Here is a 17,856-nt window from a genome sequence, read left to right as displayed (position 1 = left end):
AGTTGGATCTCTTTCACTTGACAGGGGGGTGCCCGAACAGCGACCCTCCCCAGCTCTAGCCCAACTCCTACTTACCTGCCAGGTGAGATACTATGATCATGAAGGTGCTTCTCCCAGGGCAAGGCTCACCCATTGCACTCTGGGTGTGCTGCCCCTGCGATTTCCCCAAATGTGGGAAACTTGACTGCATAATTTGTGTTTCCCTTGGTCGGCTCTCGTATAATTCAGATCTCTTTGTCTCAGGTCTCTCTCCAGCCTAGTTTGCTGTCTGTTTCCACTTCTCTTTTCTTCAGCCGCTCCCTTCTATACCCTTGTGCACTATCCTGACTTCTCCTCCCGTCTGCTTACTTTGTGCCTTCCAATGCACAATGCAAACTACAGGTAGTGCTGCAGGGCCCACACCCTTTTACTTGCCTTACAGAGCAGCTCTGGAGCTGTTACAGTGCCCAGCTGCTGCAAGAAATCAGCTTGAATGCTTCAGGGGCTGGGGCATAGCCAACATGAGCCCCACACCAAAGGAGGGTGGAGGTGTTTAATGCAAACTAGGGGTCAGCCAAGCGCCGCAAAAGGCCACCATGCCCTGCACGCCCCTTTTCTCTTTTCATATGCAGACGAGGGTTGAAGCCAACTTTGACCCACTGCTTGGATGACATCACCATATGCAAATCCATCTGCGGCAGGCCTTCCCCCAGGAATGCTTGCACTAGTTGTTGCATTTGGTTTGTTGTTTGGGGGTGCTTCAGTATTAGGCAGCCTTCTGCCCTCCCATGTTCATCTGAAAATATATGTTCTCCCTGCAGTTGTTGTCCCAAGATGAGAGTTCCCTTGTGCTGCCTCAGTTGAATCTCCTTTACTTGACAGAGATGTGCATGAGCAGCGGCCCTCCCCAGCCCTATTCCAAATCATACTTATTTTGCATAGGAGATACCATGGTCATGAAGATTTTTCTCCCAGGGTGAGGTTCATTCATTGCATTTTGGGTATGCTGACCCCTGTGATTTCCCCAAATGTGGGAAACTTGACTGCATTATTTGTGGTAGTGGGAGACTGTGTTTGTGCTTTCCTCTGGTCAGCTCTGGTAAAAGTCAGATTTCTTTGTCTCAGATTTTCCTTTAGCCTTGTTCTTCTTTCGAGAGTTCCCTTGTGCTGCCTCAGTTGGATCTCCTTCACTTTACAGGGGGGTGCCCGAGCAGCGACCCTCCCCAGCTCTAGCCCAACTCCTACTTACCTGCCAGGTGAGATACTATGATCATGAAGGTGCTTCTCCCAGGGCAAGGCTCACCCATTGTACTCTGGGTGTGCTGCTCCTGCGATTTCCCCAAATGTGGGAAACTTGACTGCATAATTTGTGTTTCCCCTGGTCGGCTCTCGTATAATTCAGATCTCTTTGTCTCAGGTCTCTCTCCAGCCTAGTTTGCTGTCTGTTTCCACTTCTCTTTTCTTCAGCCGCTCCCTTCTATACCCTTGTGCACTATCCTGACTTCTCCTCCCGTCTGCTTACTTTGTGCCTTCCAATGCACAATGCAAACTACAGGTAGTGCTGCAGGGCCCACACCCTTTTACTTGCCTTACAGAGCAGCTCTGGAGCTGTTGCAGTGCCAAGCTGCTGCAAGAAATCAGCTTGAATGCTTCAGGGGCTGGGGCATAGCCAACATGAGCCCCACACCGAAGGAGGGAGGAGGTGTGTAATGCAAACTAGGGGTCATCCAAGCGCTGCAAAAGGCCGCCATGCCCTGCACGCCCCTTTTCTCTTTTCATATGCAGACGAGGGTTGAAGCCAACTTTGACCCACTGCTTGGATGACATCACCATATGCAAATCCATCTGCTGCAGGCCTTCCCCCAGGAATGCTTGCACTAGTTGTTGCATTTGGTTTGTTGTTTGGGGGTGCTTCAGTATTAGGCAGCCTTCTGCCCTCACATGTTCATCTGAAAATATGTGTTCTCCCTGCAGTTGTTGTCCCCAGATGAGAGTTCCCTTGTGCTGCCTCAGTTGAATCTCCTTTACTTGACAGAGATGTGCCTGAGCAGCGGCCCTCCCCAGCCCTATCCCAAATCATACTTATTTTGCATAGGCGATACCATGGTCATGAAGATTGTTCTCCCAGGGTGAGGTTCATTCATTGCATTCTGGGTATGCTGACCCCTGTGATTTCCCCAAATGTGGGAAACTCGACTGCATTATTTGTGGTAGTGGGGGACTGTGTTTGTGCTTTCCTCTGGCCAGCTCTGGAAAAAGTCAGATTTCTTTGTCTCAGATCTTCCTCTAGCCTTGTTCTTCTTTCGAGAGTTCCCTTGTGCTGCCTCAGTTGGATCTCTTTCACTTGACAGGGGGGTGCCCGAACAGCGACCCTCCCCAGCTCTAGCCCAACTCCTACTTACCTGCCAGGTGAGATACTATGATCATGAAGGTGCTTCTCCCAGGGCAAGGCTCACCCATTGCACTCTGGGTGTGCTGCCCCTGCGATTTCCCCAAATGTGGGAAACTTGACTGCATAATTTGTGTTTCCCTTGGTCGGCTCTCGTATAATTCAGATCTCTTTGTCTCAGGTCTCTCTCCAGCCTAGTTTGCTGTCTGTTTCCACTTCTCTTTTCTTCAGCCGCTCCCTTCTATACCCTTGTGCACTATCCTGACTTCTCCTCCCGTCTGCTTACTTTGTGCCTTCCAATGCACAATGCAAACTACAGGTAGTGCTGCAGGGCCCACACCCTTTTACTTGCCTTACAGAGCAGCTCTGGAGCTGTTACAGTGCCCAGCTGCTGCAAGAAATCAGCTTGAATGCTTCAGGGGATGGGGCATGGCCAACATGAGCCCCACACCAAAGGAGGGTGGAGGTGTTTAATGCGAACTAGGGGTCATCCAAGCACCGCAAAAGGCCGCCATGCCCTGCACGCCCCTTTTCTCTTTTCATATGCAGATGAGGGTTGAAGCCAACTTTGACCCACTGCTTGGATGACATCACCGTATGCAAATCCGTCTTCTGCAGAACTTCCCCCAGGAATGCTTGCACTAGTTGTTGCATTTGGTTTGTTGTTTGGGGGTGCTTCAGTATTAGGCAGCCTTCTGCCCTCCCATGTTCATCTGAAAATATGTGTTCTCCCTGCAGTTGTTGTCCCCAGATGAGAGTTCCCTTGTGCTGCCTCAGTTAAATCTCCTTTACTTGACAGAGATGTGCATGAGCAGCGGCCCTCCCCAGCCCTATTCCAAATCATACTTATTTTGCATAGGAGATACCATGGTCATGAAGATTTTTCTCCCAGGGTGAGGTTCATTCATTGCATTTTGGGTATGCTGACCCCTGTGATTTCCCCAAATGTGGGAAACTCAGCTGCATTATTTGTGGTAGTGGGGGACTGTGTTTGTGCTTTCCTCTGGTCAGCTCTGGTAAAAGTCAGATTTCTTTGTCTCAGATTTTCCTCTAGCCTTGTTCTTTCGAGAGTTCCCTTGTGCTGCCTTAGTTGGATCTCCTTCACTTTACAGGGGGGTACCCGAGCAGCGACCCTCCCCAGCTCTAGCCCAACTCCTACTTACCTGCCAGGTGAGATACTATGATCATGAAGGTGCTTCTCCCAGGGCAAGGCTAACCCATTGCACTCTGGGTGTGCTGCTCCTGCGATTTCCCCAAATGTGGGAAACTTGACTGTATAATTTGTGTTTCCCCTGGTCGGCTCTCGTATAATTCAGATCTCTTTGTCTCAGGTCTCTCTCCAGCCTAGTTTGCTGTCTGTTTCCACTTCTCTTTTCTTGAGCCGCTCCCTTCTATGCCCTTGCGCACTATCCTGACTTCTCCTCCTGTCTGCTTACTTTGTGCCTTCCAACGCACAATGCGAACTACAGGTAGTGCTGCAGGGCCCACACCCTTTTACTTGCCTTACAGAGCAGCTCTGGAGCTGTTACAGTGCCCAGCTGCTGCAAGAAATCAGCTTGAATGCTTCAGGGGCTGGGGCATAGCCAACATGAGCCCCACACCAAAGGAGGGTGGAGGTGTTTAATGCAAACTAGGGGTCAGCCAAGCGCCGCAAAAGGCCACCATGCCCTGCACGCCCCTTTTCTCTTTTCATATGCAGACGAGGGTTGAAGCCAACTTTGACCCACTGCTTGGATGACATCACCATATGCAAATCCATCTGCGGCAGGCCTTCCCCCAGGAATGCTTGCACTAGTTGTTGCATTTGGTTTGTTGTTTGGGGGTGCTTCAGTATTAGGCAGCCTTCTGCCCTCCCATGTTCATCTGAAAATATATGTTCTCCCTGCAGTTGTTGTCCCAAGATGAGAGTTCCCTTGTGCTGCCTCAGTTGAATCTCCTTTACTTGACAGAGATGTGCATGAGCAGCGGCCCTCCCCAGCCCTATTCCAAATCATACTTATTTTGCATAGGAGATACCATGGTCATGAAGATTTTTCTCCCAGGGTGAGGTTCATTCATTGCATTTTGGGTATGCTGACCCCTGTGATTTCCCCAAATGTGGGAAACTTGACTGCATTATTTGTGGTAGTGGGAGACTGTGTTTGTGCTTTCCTCTGGTCAGCTCTGGTAAAAGTCAGATTTCTTTGTCTCAGATCTTCCTCTAGCCTTGTTCTTCTTTCAAGAGTTCCCTGGTGCTGCCTCAGTTGGATCTCCTTCACTTCACAGGGGGGAACCCGAGCAGCGACCCTCCCCAGCTCTAGCCCAACTCCTACTTACCTGCCAGGTGAGATACTATGATCATGAAGGTGCTTCTCCCAGGGCAAGGCTCACCCATTGTACTCTGGGTGTGCTGCTCCTGCGATTTCCCCAAATGTGGGAAACTTGACTGCATAATTTGTGTTTCCCCTCGTCGGCTCTCGTATAATTCAGATCTCTTTGTCTCAGGTCTCTCTCCAGCCTAGTTTGCTGTCTGTTTCCACTTCTCTTTTCTTGAGCCGCTCCCTTCTATGCCCTTGCGCACTATCCTGACTTCTCCCGTCTGCTTACTTCGTGCCTTCCAACGCACAATGCGAACTACAGGTAGTGCTGCAGGGTCCACACCCTTTTACTTGCCTTACAGAGTAGCTCTGGAGCAGTTACAGTGCCCAGCTGCTGCAAGAAATCAGCTTGAATGCTTCAGGGGCTGGGGCATAGCCAACATGAGCCCCACACCGAAGGAGGGTGGAGGTGTGTAATGCGAACTAGGGGTCATCCAAGCGCTGCAAAAGGCCGCCATGCCCTGCACGCCCCTTTTCTCTTTTCATATGCAGACGAGGGTTGAAGCCAACTTTGACCCACTGCTTGGATGACATCACCATATGCAAATCCATCTGCTGCAGGCCTTCCCCCAGGAATGCTTGCACTAGTTGTTGCATTTGGTTTGTTGTTTGGGGGTGCTTCAGTATTAGGCAGCCTTCTGCCCTCACATGTACATCAGAAAATATGTGTTCTCCCTGCAGTTGTTGTCCCCAGATGAGAGTTCCCTTGTGCTGCCTCAGTTGAATCTCCTTTACTTGACAGAGATGTGCCTGAGCAGCGGCCCTCCCCAGCCCTATCCCAAATCATACTTATTTTGCATAGGCGATACCATGGTCATGAAGATTGTTCTCCCAAGGTGAGGTTCATTCATTGCATTCTGGGTATGCTGACCCCTGTGATTTCCCCAAATGTGGGAAACTCGACAGCATTATTTGTGGTAGTGGGGGACTGTGTTTGTGCTTTCCTCTGGTCAGCTCTGGAAAAAGTCAGATTTCTTTGTCTCAGATCTTCCTCTAGCCTTGTTCTTCTTTCGAGAGTTCCCTTGTGCTACCTCAGTTGGATCTCCTTCACTTCACAGGGGGGTGCCCGAACAGCGACCCTCCCCAGCTCTAGCCCAACTCCTACTTACCTGCCAGGTGAGATACTATGATTATGAAGGTGCTTCTCCCAGGGCAAGGCTCACCCATTGCACTCTGGGTGTGCTGCCCCTGCGATTTCCCCAAATGTGGGAAACTTGACTGCATAATTTGTGTTTCCCCTGGTCGGCTCTCGTATAATTCAGATCTCTTTGTCTCAGGTCTCTCTCCAGCCTAGTTTGCTGTCTGTTTCCACTTCTCTTTTCTTGAGCCGCTCCCTTCTATGCCCTTGCGCACTATCCTGACTTCTCCTCCTGTCTGCTTACTTTGTGCCTTCCAACGCACAATGCGATCTACAGGTAGTGCTGCAGGGCCCAGACCCTTTTACTTGCCTTACAGAGCAGCTCTGGAGCTGTTACAGTGCCCAGCTGCTGCAAGAAATCAGCTTGAATGCTTCAGGGGCTGGGGCATAGCCAACATGAGCCCCACACCAAAGGAGGGTGGAGGTGTTTAATGCAAACTAGGGGTCAGCCAAGCGCCGCAAAAGGCCACCATGCCCTGCACGCCCCTTTTCTCTTTTCATATGCAGACGAGGGTTGAAGCCAACTTTGACCCACTGCTTGAATGACATCACCATATGCAAATCCATCTGCGGCAGGCCTTCCCCCAGGAATGCTTGCACTAGTTGTTGCATTTGGTTTGTTGTTTGGGGGTGCTTCAGTATTAGGCAGCCTTCTGCCCTCCCATGTTCATCTGAAAATATATGTTCTCCCTGCAGTTGTTGTCCCAAGATGAGAGTTCCCTTGTGCTGCCTCAGTTGAATCTCCTTTACTTGACAGAGATGTGCATGAGCAGCGGCCCTCCCCAGCCCTATTCCAAATCATACTTATTTTGCATAGGAGATACCATGGTCATGAAGATTTTTCTCCCAGGGTGAGGTTCATTCATTGCATTTTGGGTATGCTGACCCCTGTGATTTCCCCAAATGTGGGAAACTTGACTGCATTATTTGTGGTAGTGGGAGACTGTGTTTGTGCTTTCCTCTGGTCAGCTCTGGTAAAAGTCAGATTTCTTTGTCTCAGATTTTCCTTTAGCCTTGTTCTTCTTTCGAGAGTTCCCTTGTGCTGCCTCAGTTGGATCTCCTTCACTTTACAGGGGGGTGCCCGAGCAGCGACCCTCCCCAGCTCTAGCCCAACTCCTACTTACCTGCCAGGTGAGATACTATGATCATGAAGGTGCTTCTCCCAGGGCAAGGCTCACCCATTGTACTCTGGGTGTGCTGCTCCTGCGATTTCCCCAAATGTGGGAAACTTGACTGCATAATTTGTGTTTCCCCTGGTCGGCTCTCGTATAATTCAGATCTCTTTGTCTCAGGTCTCTCTCCAGCCTAGTTTGCTGTCTGTTTCCACTTCTCTTTTCTTCAGCCGCTCCCTTCTATACCCTTGTGCACTATCCTGACTTCTCCTCCCGTCTGCTTACTTTGTGCCTTCCAATGCACAATGCAAACTACAGGTAGTGCTGCAGGGCCCACACCCTTTTACTTGCCTTACAGAGCAGCTCTGGAGCTGTTGCAGTGCCAAGCTGCTGCAAGAAATCAGCTTGAATGCTTCAGGGGCTGGGGCATAGCCAACATGAGCCCCACACCGAAGGAGGGTGGAGGTGTTTAATGCAAACTAGGGGTCAGACAAGCGCAGCAAAAGGCCACCATGCCCTGCACGCCCCTTTTCTGTTTTCATATGCAGACGAGGGTTGAAGCCAACTTTGACCCACTGCTTGGATGACATCACCATATGCAAATCCATCTGCGGCAGGCCTTCCCCCAGGAATGCTTGCACTAGTTGTTGCATTTGGTTTGTTGTTTGGGGGTGCTTCAGTATTAGGCAGCCTTCTGCCCTCCCTTGTTCATCTGAAAATATGTGTTCTCCCTGCAGTTGTTGTCCCTAGATGAGAGTTCCCTTGTGCTGCCTCAGTTGAATCTCCTTAACTTGACAGAGATGTGCCTGAGCAGCGGCCCTCCCCAGCTCTATCCCAAATCATACTTATTTTGCATAGGAGATACCATGGTCATGAAGATTATTCTCCCAGGGTGAGGTTCATTCATTGCATTCTGGGTATGCTGACCCCTGTGATTTCCCCAAATGTGGGAAACTCGACTGCTTTATTTGTGGTAGTGGGGGACTGTGTTTGTGTTTTCCTCTGGTCAGCTCTGGTAAAAGTCAGATTTCTTTGTTTCAGAGCCTTGTTCTTCTTTTGAGAGTTCCCTTGTGCTGCCTCAGTTGGATCTCCTTCACTTGACAGGGGGGTGCCCGAGCAGAGACCCTCCCCAGCTCTAGCCCAACTCCTACTTACCTGCCAGGTGAGATACTATGATCATGAAGGTGCTTCTCCCAGGGCAAGGCTCACCCATTGCACTCTGGGTGTGCTGCCCCTGCGATTTCCCCAAATGTGGGAAACTTGACTGCATAATTTGTGTTTCCCCTGGTCGGCTCTCGTATAATTCAGATCTCTTTGTCTCAGGTCTCTCTCCAGCCTAGTTTGCTGTCTGTTTCCACTTCTCTTTTCTTCAGCCGCTCCCTTCTATGCCCTTGTGCACTATCCTGACTTCCCCGTCTGCTTACTTTGTGCCTTCCAACGCACAATGCAAACTACAAGTAGTGCTGCAGGGCCCACACCCTTTTACTTGCTTTACAGAGCAGCTCTGGAGCTGTTACAGTGCCCAGCTGCTGCAAGAAATCAGCTTGAATGCTTCAGGGGCTGGGGCATAGCCAACATGAGCCCCACACCGAAGGAGGGTGGAGGTGTTTAATGCGAACTACGGGTCATCCAAGCACCGCAAAAGGCAGCCATGCCCTGCACACCCCTTTTTTATTTTAATATGCAGACGAGGGTTGAAGCCAACTTTGACCCACTGCTTGGATGACATCACCATATGCAAATCCGTCTGCTGCAGGCCTTCCCCCAGGAATGCTTGCACTAGTAGTTGCATTTGGTTTGTTGTTTGGGGGTGCTTCAGTATTAGGCAGCCTTCTGCCCTCCCATGTTCATCTGAAAATATGTGTTCTCCCTGCAGTTGTTGTCCCCAGATGAGAGTTCCCTTGTGCTGCCTCAGTTGAATCTCCTTTACTTGACAGAGATGTGCCTGAGCAGCGGCCCTCCCCAGCCCTATCCCAAATCATACTTATTTTGCATAGGAGATACCATGGTCATGAAGATTGTTCTCCCAGGGTGAGGTTCATTCATTGCACTCTGGGTATGCTGACCCCTGTGATTTCCCCAAATGTGGGAAACTCGACTGCATTATTTGTGGTAGTGGGGGACTGTGTTTGTGCTTTCCTCTGGTCAGCTCTGGTAAAAGTCAGATTTCTTTGTCTCAGATCTTCCTCTAGCCTTGTTCTTCTTTCGAGAGTTCCCTTGTGCTGCCTCAGTTGGATCTCCTTCACTTGACAGGGGGTGCCCGAGCAGCAATCCTCCACAGCTCTAGCCCAACTCCTACTTACCTGCCAGGTGAGATACTATGATCTTCACTGTTAGGGCAATCAGGATGTGGAATTCCCTGCCAGGGAAGGTGGTAATGGCGGACTCTGTAATTGGATTTAAAAAAGGAATGGATACATTTCTGAATGAAAAAGCTATCCAAGGTTATAATACTTAAAATATCAACATGGTTAATCCGGGGGTAACATGAGTTATAGTAGCTAACTAGTCATAAAACATTATTCAGCAAGTATGTAGAATCATCACAACTTAAAACAGGTTGAACACGATGGGCAATTTGCCTCTATTCAACCTCAAAAACTATGTTACCATATGTTACTATATTACTATGTTACTGTAGTATACAGAACACCACAATGTAATGAGCAGTGATAGTGAGCACTGATGAGGATACTAGAACTGACACTGAGCAGCAAGATGCAGCACTGGACTATTAGTAATGTACTGTAGTATGCTGAGCACCACAATGCAGCACAAGACAATGAGCAGTGATACTGAGCACTGATGAGGATACTACTGAGAACTGACACTGAGCAGGAGAGACACACTACTAGTATTACTGAGCAGCAATAAGTAACCACTGATACTGAGCACTGATATTGAGATTTCCACTGAGAGAACATAGCCACGTCCTCTCCGCTCTCTCTTCAATGCACGAGTAAAAATGGCGGCAACGCGCAGCTCTTTATATGGAATCCGAATCTCGCGAGAATCCGACAGCGGGATGATGACATTTTCCCTTGTTCAGGTTTTCCGAGTCAGGCAGGAACAACCGAGCCTGCCTCGGACCAGTGTAAACCACGTGGAGTTCGTCGGGAATTCGGTTCTCGGAGAACCGAACCCGCTCCTCTATATATACTATATTACTATGTTACTGTAGTATACAGAACACCACAATGCAATGAGCAGTGATAGTGAGCACTGATGAGGATACTAGAACTGACACTGAGCAGCAAGATGCAGCACTGGACTATTAGTAATGTACTGTAGTATGCTGAGCACCACAATGCAGCACAAGACAATGAGCAGTGATACTGAGCACTGATGAGGATACTACTGAGAACTGACACTGAGCAGGAGAGACACACTACTAGTATTACTGAGCAGCAATAAGTAACCACTGATACTGAGCACTGATATTGAGATTTCCACTGAGAGAACATAGCCACGTCCTCTCCGCTCTCTCTTCAATGCACGAGTAAAAATGGCAGCAACGCGCAGCTCTTTATATGGAATCCGAATCTCACGAGAATCTGACAGCGGGATGATGACATTTTCCCTTGTTCAGGTTTTCCGAGTCAGGCAGGAACAACCGAGCCTGCCTCGGACCAATGTAAACCACGTGGAGTTCGTGGGGAATTCGGTTCTCGGAGAACCGAACCCACTCCTCTCTACCTTATACCCATCAATTGTTTTTATTTTCAATCTAAGCCCCTGCAGTTTTCTGTAAGCATCTGCTTCGCTATGATGATCAACAAGTCACAAGGGCAAACACTCAGGGCTTGAGGCGTAGATCTTAGGACCAGCTGCTACAAGCATGGCAGAGGTGTCACTATCACTGGTGACACCCAGAGAGGTGGCGAGGGAGATTGTAATGCAGTGCGCGCAGATAAACAGCGCAATGGTAAAAAGGAGGCATGGTTTCATAGGTAGGGGCGTGGCCTGGTGGCCTGAATCTACATTTTGTTGCTCCGGGTGTCCCGGGGGTTGGGGGCTGCACCCGGGGACTAGTGTGTGAGCGGTGCTGGCTCCTGCACAGTGACAGGGCATGGCCACCCAGCATGACGCCTCCCTTCTTGACCATGCTGTCATTGCAGTCGCACTGCAGTTCAGCGTGATCATAAAAAATGGTGTAGGCTCCTGCTGGTGCAGACTGTAGAGAAAAGCTGCTGTGACCACGCCCCCTGTGTCTCCTCCGTTGCAGACCCCATTTTGAAGCCTTGCCCCCGGACTAAGAGAAAAGAATGCCCTTGCGCACTATCCTGACTTCTCCTCCCGTCTGCTTAATTTGTGCCTTCCAACGCACAATGCGAACAACAGGTGGTGCTGCAGGGCCCACACACTTTTACTTGCCTTACAGAACAGCTCTGGAGCTGTTACAGTGCCCAGCTGCTGCAAGAAATCAGCTTGAATGCATCAGGGGATGGGGCATGGCCAACATGAGCCCCACACCAAAGGAGGGTGGGGGTGTTTAATGCGAACTAGGGGTCATCCAAGCACTGCAAAAGGCCGCCATGCCCTGCATGCCCCTTTTCTCTTTTCATATGCAGATGAGGGTTCCAGTCAACTTTGGCCCACTGCTTGGATTTACATCACCGTATGCAAATCCGTCTGCTGCAGACCTTCCCCCAGGAGTGCTTGTACTAGTTGTTGCATATGGGCCCTCATTCCGAGTCGTTCGCTCTGTAAATTTCATCGCATCGCAGTGAAATTCTGCTTAGTACGCATGCGCAATATTCGCACTGCGACTGCGCCAAGTAATTTTACAATGAAGAAAGTATTTTTACTCACGGCTTTTTCTTCGCTCCGGCGATCGTAATGTGATTGACAGGAAATGGGTGTTACTGGGCGGAAACAGGCCGTTTTATGGGCGTGTGGGAAAAAACGCTACAGTTTCCGGAAAAAACGCAGGAGTGGCCGGAGAAACGGGGGAGTGTCTGGGCGAACTCTGGGAGTGTTTGTGACGTCAAACCAGGAACGACAAGCACTGAACTGATCGCAGATGCAGAGTAAGTCTGAAGCTACTCTGAAACTGCTAAGTAGTTTGTAATCGCAATATTGCGAATACATCGGTCGCAATTTTAAGAAGCTAAGATTCACTCCCAGTAGGCGGCGGCTTAGCGTGTGTAACTCTGCTAAAATCGCCTTGCGAGCGATCAACTCGGAATGAGGGCCATGGTTTGATATTTGATGGTGCTTCAGTATTAGGCAGCCTTCCGCCCTCCCATGTTCATCTGAAAAGATGTGGTCTCCCTGCAGTTGTTGTCCCCAGATGAGAGTTCCCTTGTGCTGCCTCAGTTGAATCTCCTTTACTTGACAGAGATGTGCCTGAGCAGCGGCCCTCACCAGCCCTATCCCAAATCATACTTATTTTGCATAGGAGATACCATGGTCATGAAGATTGTTCTCCCAGGGTTAGGTTCATTCATTGCATTCTGGGTATGCTGACCCCTGTGATTTTCCCAAATGTGGGAAACTCGACTGCATTATTTGTGGTAGTGGGGGACTGTGTTTGTGCTTTCCTCTGGTCAGCTCTGGTAAAAGTCAGATTTCTTTGTCTCAGATCTTCCTCTAGCCTTGTTCTTCTTTCGAGAGTTCCCTGGTGCTGCTTCAGTTGGATCTCCTTCACTTCACAGGGGGGAACCCGAGCAGCGACCCTCCCCAGCTCTAGCCCAACTCCTACTTACCTGCCAGGTGAGATACTATGATCATGAAGGTGCTTCTCCCAGGGCAAGGCTCAACCATTGCACTCTGGGTGTGCTGCTCCTGCGATTTCCCCAAATGTGGGAAACTTGACTGCATAATTTGTGTTTCCCCTCGTCGGCTCTCGTATAATTCAGATCTCTTTGTCTCAGGTCTCTCTCCAGCCTAGTTTGCTGTCTGTTTCCACTTCTCTTTTCTTGAGCCGCTCCCTTCTATGCCCTTGCGCACTATCCTGACTTCTCCCGTCTGCTTACTTCGTGCCTTCCAACGCACAATGCGAACTACAGGTAGTGCTGCAGGGCCCACACCCTTTTACTTGCCTTACAGAGTAGCTCTGGAGCAGTTACAGTGCCCAGCTGCTGCAAGAAATCAGCTTTAATGCTTCAGGGGCTGGGGCATAGCCAACATGAGCCCCACACAGAAGGAGGGAGGAGGTGTGTAATGCAAACTAGGGGTCATCCAAGCGCTGCAAAAGGCCGCCATGCCCTGCACGCCCCTTTTCTCTTTTCATATGCAGACGAGGGTTGAAGCCAACTTTGACCCACTGCTTGGATGACATCACCATATGCAAATCCATCTGCTGCAGGCCTTCCCCCAGGAATGCTTGCACTAGTTGTTGCATTTGGTTTGTTGTTTGGGGGTGCTTCAGTATTAGGCAGCCTTCTGCCCTCACATGTTCATCTGAAAATATGTGTTCTCCCTGCAGTTGTTGTCCCCAGATGAGAGTTCCCTTGTGCTGCCTCAGTTGAATCTCCTTTACTTGACAGAGATGTGCCTGAGCAGCGGCCCTCCCCAGCCCTATCCCAAATCATACTTATTTTGCATAGGCGATACCATGGTCATGAAGATTGTTCTCCCAGGGTGAGGTTCATTCATTGCATTCTGGGTATGCTGACCCCTGTGATTTCCCCAAATGTGGGAAACTCGACTGCATTATTTGTGGTAGTGGGGGACTGTGTTTGTGCTTTCCTCTGGCCAGCTCTGGAAAAAGTCAGATTTCTTTGTCTCAGATCTTCCTCTAGCCTTGTTCTTCTTTCGAGAGTTCCCTTGTGCTGCCTCAGTTGGATCTCTTTCACTTGACAGGGGGGTGCCCGAACAGCGACCCTCCCCAGCTCTAGCCCAACTCCTACTTACCTGCCAGGTGAGATACTATGATCATGAAGGTGTTTCTCCCAGGGCAAGGCTCACCCATTGCACTCTGGGTGTGCTGCCCCTGCGATTTCCCCAAATGTGGGAAACTTGACTGCATAATTTGTGTTTCCCTTGGTCGGCTCTCGTATAATTCAGATCTCTTTGTCTCAGGTCTCTCTCCAGCCTAGTTTGCTGTCTGTTTCCACTTCTCTTTTCTTCAGCCGCTCCCTTCTATACCCTTGTGCACTATCCTGACTTCTCCTCCCGTCTGCTTACTTTGTGCCTTCCAATGCACAATGCAAACTACAGGTAGTGCTGCAGGGCCCACACCCTTTTACTTGCCTTACAGAGCAGCTCTGGAGCTGTTACAGTGCCCAGCTGCTGCAAGAAATCAGCTTGAATGCTCCAGGGGATGGGGCATGGCCAACATGAGCCCCACACCAAAGGAGGGTGGAGGTGTTTAATGCGAACTAGGGGTCATCCAAGCACCGCAAAAGGCCGCCATGCCCTGCACGCCCCTTTTCTCTTTTCATATGCAGATGAGGGTTGAAGCCAACTTTGACCCACTGCTTGGATGACATCACCGTATGCAAATCCGTCTTCTGCAGAACTTCCCCCAGGAATGCTTGCACTAGTTGTTGCATTTGGTTTGTTGTTTGGGGGTGCTTCAGTATTAGGCAGCCTTCTGCCCTCCCATGTTCATCTGAAAATATGTGTTCTCCCTGCAGTTGTTGTCCCCAGATGAGAGTTCCCTTGTGCTGCCTCAGTTAAATCTCCTTTACTTGACAGAGATGTGCATGAGCAGCGGCCCTCCCCAGCCCTATTCCAAATCATACTTATTTTGCATAGGAGATACCATGGTCATGAAGATTTTTCTCCCAGGGTGAGGTTCATTCATTGCATTTTGGGTATGCTGACCCCTGTGATTTCCCCAAATGTGGGAAACTCAACTGCATTATTTTTGGTAGTGGGGGACTGTGTTTGTGCTTTCCTCTGGTCAGCTCTGGTAAAAGTCAGATTTCTTTGTCTCAGATTTTCCTCTAGCCTTGTTCTTCTTTCGAGAGTTCCTTCTCCCAGGGCAAGGCTAACCCATTGCACTCTGGGTGTGCTGCTCCTGCGATTTCCCCAAATGTGGGAAACTTGACTGTATAATTTGTGTTTCCCCAGGTCGGCTCTCGTATAATTCAGATCTCTTTGTCTCAGATCTCTCTCCAGCCTAGTTTGCTGTCTGTTTCCACTTCTCTTTTCTTGAGCCGCTTACTTCTATGCCCTTGCGCACTATCCTGACTTCTCCTCCTGTCTGCTTACTTTGTGCCTTCCAACGCACAATGCGAACTACAGGTAGTGCTGCAGGGCCCACACCCTTTTACTTGCCTTACAGAGCAGCTCTGGAGCTGTTACAGTGCCCAGCTGCTGCAAGAAATCAGCTTGAATGCTTCAGGGGCTGGGGCATAGCCAACATGAGCCCCACACCAAAGGAGGGTGGAGGTGTTTAATGCAAACTAGGGGTCAGCCAAGCGCCGCAAAAGGCCACCATGCCCTGCACGCCCCTTTTCTCTTTTCATATGCAGACGAGGGTTGAAGCCAACTTTGACCCACTGCTTGGATGACATCACCATATGCAAATCCATCTGCGGCAGGCCTTCCCCCAGGAATGCTTGCACTAGTTGTTGCATTTGGTTTGTTGTTTGGGGGTGCTTCAGTATTAGGCAGTCCTCTGCCCTCCCATGTTCATCTGAAAATATATGTTCTCCCTGCAGTTGTTGTCCCAAGATGAGAGTTCCCTTGTGCTGCCTCAGTTGAATCTCCTTTACTTGACAGAGATGTGCATGAGCAGCGGCCCTCCCCAGCCCTATTCCAAATCATACTTATTTTGCATAGGAGATACCATGGTCATGAAGATTTTTCTCCCAGGGTGAGGTTCATTCATTGCATTTTGGGTATGCTGACCCCTGTGATTTCCCCAAATGTGGGAAACTTGACTGCATTATTTGTGGTAGTGGGAGACTGTGTTTGTGCTTTCCTCTGGTCAGCTCTGGTAAAAGTCAGATTTCTTTGTCTCAGATCTTCCTCTAGCCTTGTTCTTCTTTCGAGAGTTCCCTGGTGCTGCCTCAGTTGGATCTCCTTCACTTCACAGGGGGGAACCCGAGCAGCGACCCTCCCCAGCTCTAGCCCAACTCCTACTTACCTGCCAGGTGAGATACTATGATCATGAAGGTGCTTCTCCCAGGGCAAGGCTCAACCATTGCACTCTGGGTGTGCTGCTCCTGCGATTTCCCCAAATGTGGGAAACGTGACTGCATAATTTGTGTTTCCCCTCGTCGGCTCTCGTATAATTCAGATCTCTTTGTCTCAGGTCTCTCTCCAGCCTAGTTTGCTGTCTGTTTCCACTTCTCTTTTCTTGAGCCGCTCCCTTCTATGCCCTTGCGCACTATCCTGACTTCTCCCGTCTGCTTACTTCGTGCCTTCCAACGCACAATGCGAACTACAGGTAGTGCTGCAGGGCCCACACCCTTTTACTTGCCTTACAGAGTAGCTCTGGAGCAGTTACAGTGCCCAGCTGCTGCAAGAAATCAGCTTGAATGCTTCAGGGGCTGGGGCATAGCCAACATGAGCCCCACACCAAAGGAGGGTGGAGGTGTTTAATGCAAACTAGGGGTCAGCCAAGCGCCGCAAAAGGCCACCATGCCCTGCACGCCCCTTTTCTCTTTTCATATGCAGACGAGGGTTGAAGCCAACTTTGACCCACTGCTTGGATGACATCACCATATGCAAATCCGTCTGCTGCAGGCCTTCCCCCAGGAATGCTTGCACTAGTAGTTGCATTTGGTTTGTTGTTTGGGGGTGCTTCAGTATTAGGCAGCCTTCTGCCCTCCCATGTTCATCTGAAAATATATGTTCTCCCTGCAGTTGTTGTCCCAAGATGAGAGTTCCCTTGTGCTGCCTCAGTTGAATCTCCTTTACTTGACAGAGATGTGCATGAGCAGCGGCCCTCCCCAGCCCTATTCCAAATCATACATATGACATACCATGGTCATGAAGATTTTTCTCCCAGGGTGAGGTTCATTCATTGCATTTTGGGTATGCTGACCCCTGTGATTTCCCCAAATGTGGGAAACTTGACTGCATTATTTGTGGTAGTGGGAGACTGTGTTTGTGCTTTCCTCTGGTCAGCTCTGGTAAAAGTCAGATTTCTTTGTCTCAGATTTTCCTTTAGCCTTGTTCTTCTTTCGAGAGTTCCCTTGTGCTGCCTCAGTTGGATCTCCTTCACTTTACAGGGGGGTACCCGAGCAGCGACCCTCCCCAGCTCTAGCCCAACTCCTACTTACCTGCCAGGTGAGATACTATGATCATGAAGGTGCTTCTCCCAGGGCAAGGCTCACCCATTGTACTCTGGGTGTGCTGCTCCTGCGATTTCCCCAAATGTGGGAAACTTGACTGCATAATTTGTGTTTCCCCTGGTCGGCTCTCGTATAATTCAGATCTCTTTGTCTCAGGTCTCTCTCCAGCCTAGTTTGCTGTCTGTTTCCACTTCTCTTTTCTTCAGCCGCTCCCTTCTATACCCTTGTGCACTATCCTGACTTCTCCTCCCGTCTGCTTACTTTGTGCCTTCCAATGCACAATGCAAACTACAGGTAGTGCTGCAGGGCCCACACCCTTTTACTTGCCTTACAGAGCAGCTCTGGAGCTGTTGCAGTGCCAAGCTGCTGCAAGAAATCAGCTTGAATGCTTCAGGGGCTGGGGCATAGCCAACATGAGCCCCACACCGAAGAAGGGTGGAGGTGTTTAATGCAAACTAGGGGTCAGACAAGCGCAGCAAAAGGCCACCATGCCCTGCACGCCCCTTTTCTGTTTTCATATGCAGACGAGGGTTGAAGCCAACTTTGACCCACTGCTTGGATGACATCACCATATGCAAATCCATCTGCGGCAGGCCTTCCCCCAGGAATGCTTGCACTAGTTGTTGCATTTGGTTTGTTGTTTGGGGGTGCTTCAGTATTAGGCAGCCGTCTGCCCTCCCATGTT

At 49.8% G+C, this 17,856-nt stretch overlaps 22 non-coding genes and 3 pseudogenes across 22 annotated transcripts; all 25 read left to right on the top strand.

Moving 5' to 3' along the window:
* The first annotated feature begins 67 nt into the window (after positions 1–67).
* On the top strand, positions 68–230 carry LOC135041758 (U1 spliceosomal RNA). Its single transcript, XR_010235138.1, has one exon. It is a non-coding gene; the product is annotated as a U1 spliceosomal RNA (small nuclear RNA).
* A 674-nt stretch (positions 231–904) lies between these two features.
* On the top strand, positions 905–1,068 carry LOC135041723 (U1 spliceosomal RNA). Its single transcript, XR_010235104.1, has one exon. It is a non-coding gene; the product is annotated as a U1 spliceosomal RNA (small nuclear RNA).
* A 152-nt stretch (positions 1,069–1,220) lies between these two features.
* Positions 1,221–1,383, top strand: LOC135041769 (U1 spliceosomal RNA). The gene has a single exon (XR_010235144.1). It is a non-coding gene; the product is annotated as a U1 spliceosomal RNA (small nuclear RNA).
* A 674-nt stretch (positions 1,384–2,057) lies between these two features.
* LOC135041923 (U1 spliceosomal RNA) lies at positions 2,058–2,221 on the top strand. Its single transcript, XR_010235272.1, has one exon. It is a non-coding gene; the product is annotated as a U1 spliceosomal RNA (small nuclear RNA).
* Positions 2,222–2,373: 152 nt separating this feature from the next.
* Positions 2,374–2,536, top strand: LOC135041757 (U1 spliceosomal RNA). Its single transcript, XR_010235137.1, has one exon. It is a non-coding gene; the product is annotated as a U1 spliceosomal RNA (small nuclear RNA).
* A 674-nt stretch (positions 2,537–3,210) lies between these two features.
* LOC135041906 (U1 spliceosomal RNA) lies at positions 3,211–3,374 on the top strand. The gene has a single exon (XR_010235255.1). It is a non-coding gene; the product is annotated as a U1 spliceosomal RNA (small nuclear RNA).
* A 149-nt stretch (positions 3,375–3,523) lies between these two features.
* Positions 3,524–3,686, top strand: LOC135041795 (U1 spliceosomal RNA). Its single transcript, XR_010235165.1, has one exon. It is a non-coding gene; the product is annotated as a U1 spliceosomal RNA (small nuclear RNA).
* A 674-nt stretch (positions 3,687–4,360) lies between these two features.
* LOC135041722 (U1 spliceosomal RNA) lies at positions 4,361–4,524 on the top strand. Its single transcript, XR_010235103.1, has one exon. It is a non-coding gene; the product is annotated as a U1 spliceosomal RNA (small nuclear RNA).
* A 152-nt stretch (positions 4,525–4,676) lies between these two features.
* Positions 4,677–4,812, top strand: LOC135041792 (U1 spliceosomal RNA; annotated as a pseudogene).
* A 698-nt stretch (positions 4,813–5,510) lies between these two features.
* LOC135041730 (U1 spliceosomal RNA) lies at positions 5,511–5,674 on the top strand. Its single transcript, XR_010235111.1, has one exon. It is a non-coding gene; the product is annotated as a U1 spliceosomal RNA (small nuclear RNA).
* Positions 5,675–5,826: 152 nt separating this feature from the next.
* On the top strand, positions 5,827–5,989 carry LOC135041780 (U1 spliceosomal RNA). The gene has a single exon (XR_010235154.1). It is a non-coding gene; the product is annotated as a U1 spliceosomal RNA (small nuclear RNA).
* Positions 5,990–6,663: 674 nt separating this feature from the next.
* Positions 6,664–6,827, top strand: LOC135041721 (U1 spliceosomal RNA). The gene has a single exon (XR_010235102.1). It is a non-coding gene; the product is annotated as a U1 spliceosomal RNA (small nuclear RNA).
* Positions 6,828–6,979: 152 nt separating this feature from the next.
* Positions 6,980–7,142, top strand: LOC135041768 (U1 spliceosomal RNA). Its single transcript, XR_010235143.1, has one exon. It is a non-coding gene; the product is annotated as a U1 spliceosomal RNA (small nuclear RNA).
* Positions 7,143–7,816: 674 nt separating this feature from the next.
* LOC135041716 (U1 spliceosomal RNA) lies at positions 7,817–7,980 on the top strand. Its single transcript, XR_010235098.1, has one exon. It is a non-coding gene; the product is annotated as a U1 spliceosomal RNA (small nuclear RNA).
* A 142-nt stretch (positions 7,981–8,122) lies between these two features.
* Positions 8,123–8,285, top strand: LOC135041746 (U1 spliceosomal RNA). The gene has a single exon (XR_010235126.1). It is a non-coding gene; the product is annotated as a U1 spliceosomal RNA (small nuclear RNA).
* Positions 8,286–8,955: 670 nt separating this feature from the next.
* LOC135041695 (U1 spliceosomal RNA) lies at positions 8,956–9,119 on the top strand. The gene has a single exon (XR_010235077.1). It is a non-coding gene; the product is annotated as a U1 spliceosomal RNA (small nuclear RNA).
* A 3,240-nt stretch (positions 9,120–12,359) lies between these two features.
* On the top strand, positions 12,360–12,523 carry LOC135041916 (U1 spliceosomal RNA). Its single transcript, XR_010235265.1, has one exon. It is a non-coding gene; the product is annotated as a U1 spliceosomal RNA (small nuclear RNA).
* A 152-nt stretch (positions 12,524–12,675) lies between these two features.
* LOC135041804 (U1 spliceosomal RNA) lies at positions 12,676–12,811 on the top strand (annotated as a pseudogene).
* Positions 12,812–13,509: 698 nt separating this feature from the next.
* On the top strand, positions 13,510–13,673 carry LOC135041922 (U1 spliceosomal RNA). Its single transcript, XR_010235271.1, has one exon. It is a non-coding gene; the product is annotated as a U1 spliceosomal RNA (small nuclear RNA).
* Positions 13,674–13,825: 152 nt separating this feature from the next.
* Positions 13,826–13,988, top strand: LOC135041742 (U1 spliceosomal RNA). Its single transcript, XR_010235122.1, has one exon. It is a non-coding gene; the product is annotated as a U1 spliceosomal RNA (small nuclear RNA).
* A 674-nt stretch (positions 13,989–14,662) lies between these two features.
* LOC135041864 (U1 spliceosomal RNA) lies at positions 14,663–14,826 on the top strand. The gene has a single exon (XR_010235215.1). It is a non-coding gene; the product is annotated as a U1 spliceosomal RNA (small nuclear RNA).
* An 868-nt stretch (positions 14,827–15,694) lies between these two features.
* On the top strand, positions 15,695–15,858 carry LOC135041720 (U1 spliceosomal RNA). Its single transcript, XR_010235101.1, has one exon. It is a non-coding gene; the product is annotated as a U1 spliceosomal RNA (small nuclear RNA).
* Positions 15,859–16,010: 152 nt separating this feature from the next.
* On the top strand, positions 16,011–16,146 carry LOC135041825 (U1 spliceosomal RNA; annotated as a pseudogene).
* Positions 16,147–16,840: 694 nt separating this feature from the next.
* LOC135041839 (U1 spliceosomal RNA) lies at positions 16,841–16,999 on the top strand. Its single transcript, XR_010235193.1, has one exon. It is a non-coding gene; the product is annotated as a U1 spliceosomal RNA (small nuclear RNA).
* A 152-nt stretch (positions 17,000–17,151) lies between these two features.
* On the top strand, positions 17,152–17,314 carry LOC135041767 (U1 spliceosomal RNA). Its single transcript, XR_010235142.1, has one exon. It is a non-coding gene; the product is annotated as a U1 spliceosomal RNA (small nuclear RNA).
* Positions 17,315–17,856: the final 542 nt, after the last annotated feature.

This window comes from Pseudophryne corroboree, unplaced genomic scaffold, assembly GCF_028390025.1.
Source record: "Pseudophryne corroboree isolate aPseCor3 unplaced genomic scaffold, aPseCor3.hap2 scaffold_804, whole genome shotgun sequence".
In the NCBI taxonomy this organism is placed as follows: domain Eukaryota; kingdom Metazoa; phylum Chordata; class Amphibia; order Anura; family Myobatrachidae; genus Pseudophryne; species Pseudophryne corroboree.
This window is presented reverse-complemented; position numbering and strand designations above follow the sequence as displayed.